Below are 5421 nucleotides of genomic sequence, written 5' to 3'. Positions count from 1 at the left end.
AGATGGCTTTCTCATTTGGAAAGCCTCACAAAATTTATCATAGAGATCGCCAGGTACCACCTCGAGGTCCTGCCTGGCTGAAAAATGACCTCTCTGGTGAAATCCAAAGTACCTCAGCCATCTAAAAGGGGAAGGGGGTGGGGGTGGGAGGTGTTGGGTGTTAAGAGGAGCAAAATCTCTTTGGTTCCTATGATAGTTCTTGACCTAGAATAACTATCTCTGGCTCATGGACACATGATCAACCAACCCCCTGCACGGAGAAGCTTGCTCGATGGGGGGAACTATCTTCTGGATTGAAGGCACTGCAGATAGAACATAAAGGAGGAGTCTAGGGACCGAGAGCAAAATTCCTTTCACCCCACGGGCTTATGTGCCTGTCAAATGGGCAGGGTATGCAGGAGCTCAGAAGAGTAGGAAGAAGGTATACTAAAATGCATAATGCTTGGTAAGGAACTCAATTAAAATGGCCTAAAGGAGAGCTGTCTAGTAGATCCGGAGTGAAGCTGGAGAGGGGTTAGTACAGGGCTCTAAAGGGGCTTTGCAACAATGATAAAACTAAGCAACTCATCATTTCGAGGGGAACAAATGGTGAAAATAAATATATATTTGTATATGTGTGTGTACTCTATGTTGACTATGTCAAAGTAAAAAAAATAGCATCAATTTATGAAGCAACTACACACGAAAATCAAAATCCTTGACTCGTCTGCAAATTACTACTGCATCCCTAAAACCTAAAGACCACAGGCTGCTTTTTTTGGGGGGGGTAGCTCCTTTTCATTGGACACTTTTTAGGAGAGTAGACTCCATTCTACTCGCACTCCAGAGAGAGCACGAACCAGGTCCCGCCCCCACCAGCCTTTCAGCCCCGCTCAGGCATTCCTCACTCGCATTCCTCCCCCTCATTCCCAGCTCACCGGTTCCCACTTCAACCCAAAGGTGAGTCACACGCTGCTGGGTCTACCTGTCATTAAGAAAATGCCCCCCCACACACACACACACACACAGTCTCTCATTAAGCTGCTTTTAAATTAAAAATAAATAGGCAGATGATGCTAATATATAACGAGGACTGCTAAGCCCCGATCTCACCAACCAAAAAAGTGTCATTAACACGACCCAAGTGGAGACACCGAGCTCCTGGCAAACACTTCCCGGCGCTTTTACTACTACTTATCAGCAGGTCCTTCCCGCAGGAGCCAGACTGTGACTAACTCGCAGGTCTCCTACCTGCTCCTCCCTCCCGCCCTCAGCTCCGCGCCGCGCCCCGAGTCCCGGAGGGGTCCCCGCCCCCGGGCCCTGCCGGCCCCGCCCCCTCCTCCCGCAAGGTGCCGCAGCCGCGGGCTCCCGGGGGGAGAGTCGCGGCCGCGCTCGGCCCGGAGCGGGCGGCGGCGGCGGGGAGGGCGCGCTCCGGGCGCCCGGTGCCTTGGGTAAGCACTGCAGCCCCGGTGCCCTAGTACCTGCTCTGGACGCCACAGCCCGCGGGAGGCCCGCTCGCTCGGCCCCGCAGCGCGAGCCCGGCGGGAAGGAGACCGCGACCGCGACCGCCGCAGAGGACAATTCCGAGGCACCGGCGGAGCTCCAGCGCGGCTGGCGCAGAACACGCGAGCTCAGTGGGAGCTCGGCCCCCACCGCCCGCGGAGAGTCACCGACTCTGCCCCGCCCCCCGAGGGCGGGGCCACGGCCCGAACGGGGTGGGCCGAGGCGCGGCCTCCCCGCCCGAGGGCAGCCTGCGCCGCCGAAGCTTCGTGAATGCTTCCTGCTGATTGGCTGCGACCGCGGGAGGCGTCTCCCACTGGAAGACCGCCTTAACAGAGCTCTCTCATTGGCCTGTAGGAGAAAGCAAAGCGGACCTCTGATTGGTGGTAACTTTGTAGCGCCTCGCCTCCCGGTTCCAGTCAATCATGTGAAGCTCCACCCCTACTCGCCCCTTTCTCTCGCCGCGGCGTCCTCGGGCGCAGGTGGCTGCGGCTAGACAGGGCTCGCAGCCTCTGGGAAGAGAATCCCTGCAACGCACATTCATTCGCCCTATGCGAGCGTTCCCATCTACCTGCGATCTTTGCTGTCGGTCTGAGCTTAGGGAACAGGTCGCTAGACTCCATGGCAGCGAGTTTGGTTTCCTGTCCATGTTTAAGATTCTAGGGGAAATTGACATATGCAAAGGAACGGCAAAATGTGTGCACCTTTGGTACGATTGCGGGTGACCTTTTCCTTCGTATTGTTTTTCTGGGTCCCCGATTGAGCATATTTTTTATAATTAAAGGGTGAGGAGGGACAAAGAATTTTACAACGTAGAAAATGAGTCAGATGCGGAGTCGCGAGGACAAACTTTGAGGGCATCCAGGAGACTCATTCTTCTACTTTGAGAGAAAATATATAATCGTCGAGTCACCAAAATCGCGTGCACTGGGATGAGCCCCCTTCAACTCACCAAAGCGGACTATGGTGCCACCATACTGCTTCCTGAGTAAATGATCTGACCCAACGCGCAGCGCAGACAGCACACCGCTGTCAACAGAATGGTAGGAAAACTCCCCAATGGGGAGGGTTTAGAGTGGAAATTACAAAGTAAATAAACCTTAGCAAAGTAAACACCTTAGAAAGAAACTCCAAAGATAAGCATCGGAAAGCTAGGCAATGCAGGAAGTATATGAAGAAAAGAATGTGAAAACCCTTCAGGACATGCTTGAGATTTTTTTAACAAGGACTGGCAGAGCGGATGGCGGAAGAGGCTCTGACGCTTGGTATTGGATGTAGAGAAGCTAGTGCAAATGGAAGAAATGGTGAAATCGCTGAACAGACATTACAAAGGGTGGTTGAAGAGAAGATATTTAATGAAATTTGCAAAGACCCGGAGTGGGGAAAAAAAAAACCTTATTTCTCAAGCCGAAAGAACTGAAGAAAAATAATCAAGCCTTGAGTTTGGGTACTGAAGGATCTATGGCCAAATATTGCAGTCCCAGGAAGCTCCAAAAGAACACAACACTGACCAGGGTGTGAGGGGCGATGCTGGGAGAGCGGAGGGCGAGTGGGTTGGAAAGGGGGAACTGATTACAAGGATCCACATGTGACCTCCTCCCTGGGAGAGGGACAGCAGAGAAGGGGGGAAGGGAGACTCCGGATAGGGCAAGATATGACAAAATAACGATGTATAAATTACCAAGGGCACATGAGGGAGGAGGGAATGGGGAGGGAGGGGGAAAAAAAAGAGGACCTGATGCAAGGGGCTTAAGTGGAGAGCAAATGCCTTGAGAATGATTGGGGCAGGGAATGTATGGATGTGCTTTATACAATTGATGTATGTATATGTATGGATGGTGATAAGAGTTGTATGAGTCCCTAATAAAATGTAAAAGAAAAAAAAAAGAACACAACACTGTAAACAATGATAGGAAATAGAGTCAGAAACCAAAGTAATTCGTGTTCAACCATTTCAGACAGTAGCGTAAGAACAGAACTGATGGTACTGAAGGAATTGGTGAAAACAGCTCTGGGAGCTGACAGGACACCAATACAGATGTTTCAACAAGCAGATGTAACACTGGAAGCACTCAGTCTATGCAAGAAAATTGCATAAGCCTGCTACCTGCCCAACAACCGAAAAACAAACAAGCGAAGGGGAAAAAACCCCTTGTATTTGTGCCTAATCTAAAAAATGGTGACACAAGAGAATGCGGAAATTAACAGTAGCCTTAGCATCACACACAAGTAAAACGTTAAAGACAACTTTTACACGACTGTAGCGGCACACCAGGGAGCTAGCTGCCCAAAGGTCAAGCCAGATAAAGAGAATGTGAAACAGAATGCCACTGATCTCCACATCGATCTTGACTGACAGCAGAGAATTCCAAAAGAAGTTTGGCTGTGTTTTATTGACCTTGCAAAGACATTCTACTAGGTGGATCCTAACAAACGATGGATAGCCTGACAAAATCAGAACACTTCATTGTGCTCCTGAGGCTGTGAGACCTGCCCGGTCCCAGAGGTAGCTGTTCAAACTGTGCAGTTTAAAATCAGAAAAAAAGTATGTACCAGAGTTGTGTGCTTTCACCTTTTTAATCTGTTCAGGAAATGATCCAAGAAGCTGGTCGACACAACACATGCTGCATCGAGCATGGAGGAAGACTGACTAACAGATGACACGATTTGCTTGCGAGAGTGAAGAGGACTTGAAACACTTACTGAAGCTCAAACATGACACCCTTCAGTATGAATTATACCTAAATATAAAGAAAACAAAACCTTCTCAACTGAGCCAACACGTAACATAAGGACAAATGGATAAAATACTGCAGTTTCGGGGATTTCAACTCAGTTGGGTCCACGATTGTCACTCATGGAAACGACTGTCAAGAAGTCCGATGCTGATACCAAGGGCTCAAGTAGAAAGCAGGTATTTGGAGAATGATGATGGCAACATATGTACAAATGTCCTTGACACAATTGATGTATGCATGGATTGTGATGAGTTGTATGGGCCCCTAATAAAATTGATTAAAAAAATAAAAAGTCCAATGCATTGGACAAATATGTAACAGATCCCTTTACAGCGCTGAAAGTTAAGGATGTCACTTTGAAGATGAAGGTGTGCCTGGCCCAAGCCCCGGTATTTTCTGTTGTCTCACAGGTCTGAGAAGGCTGGACAATGACTAAGCAAACAGACAACTGACACCTTTGAATTGCGGTGTTGGCAAAGAATTTTAAATATACCGTGGACTGGCAGAGCACATCTGTCTTAAAAGAAATGCATCCAGATGTCTTTAGAAACAAGGACAGTGAGACTTTATTTCATGTGCTTTAGACACATTGTCAGGAGGGACCAGTTCCTGTAAAGGATATCAGGCTTGGTAGAGGGTAAGCAAAAACAAAAAAAATTGGAAGACCCTCGATGAGATGAATTGACACAGGGGCTGCCAAATATAAGCAATAATTGTTGAGACCTGGCAATGGTTTCCTCCAATGTCCATGGGAGAGCCAACGACACGACTCATAACAACACAAGGGACTCCACTCCCTGATGGCCTCACTAGTCAATGTTAAGTTGTTCTTATTTCTACGAGGGTCAGAAACAGACCATTTGACAGTAAGCACTTCTCCCAATGACTCCATGGATTATAGGAGGGGATACCTCCCCCCGGAAAAAAACAAACAAACAGAAAAAGGCTCTGCTGGGTGAAGTTCCTCTGTGTTGCTGGAACCTCATTTCTTGTGTTGGCTGACGTAAGAGAATAGCATGCAGCTGTTAAATTTTGTTTCCTGCTCAGAAAAAAAAATGCCACCAAAACTTATGATGTTGAATGCAGCTTTCAAGGACAACACTGTGGAAAACCTCAAATGTACAAAGTGGTTTTCTCATTTCAAAAAAGGTGAAATATCGATTGATGGCAAACCTCGTGCTGGACATCCTTCCACTTCCCAAAC

Source organism: Tenrec ecaudatus, chromosome 5, assembly GCF_050624435.1.
Source record: "Tenrec ecaudatus isolate mTenEca1 chromosome 5, mTenEca1.hap1, whole genome shotgun sequence".
In the NCBI taxonomy this organism is placed as follows: Eukaryota; Metazoa; Chordata; class Mammalia; order Afrosoricida; family Tenrecidae; genus Tenrec; species Tenrec ecaudatus.
The sequence above is the reverse complement of the archived record's forward strand: the minus strand, read 5'-3'. Positions refer to the sequence as shown.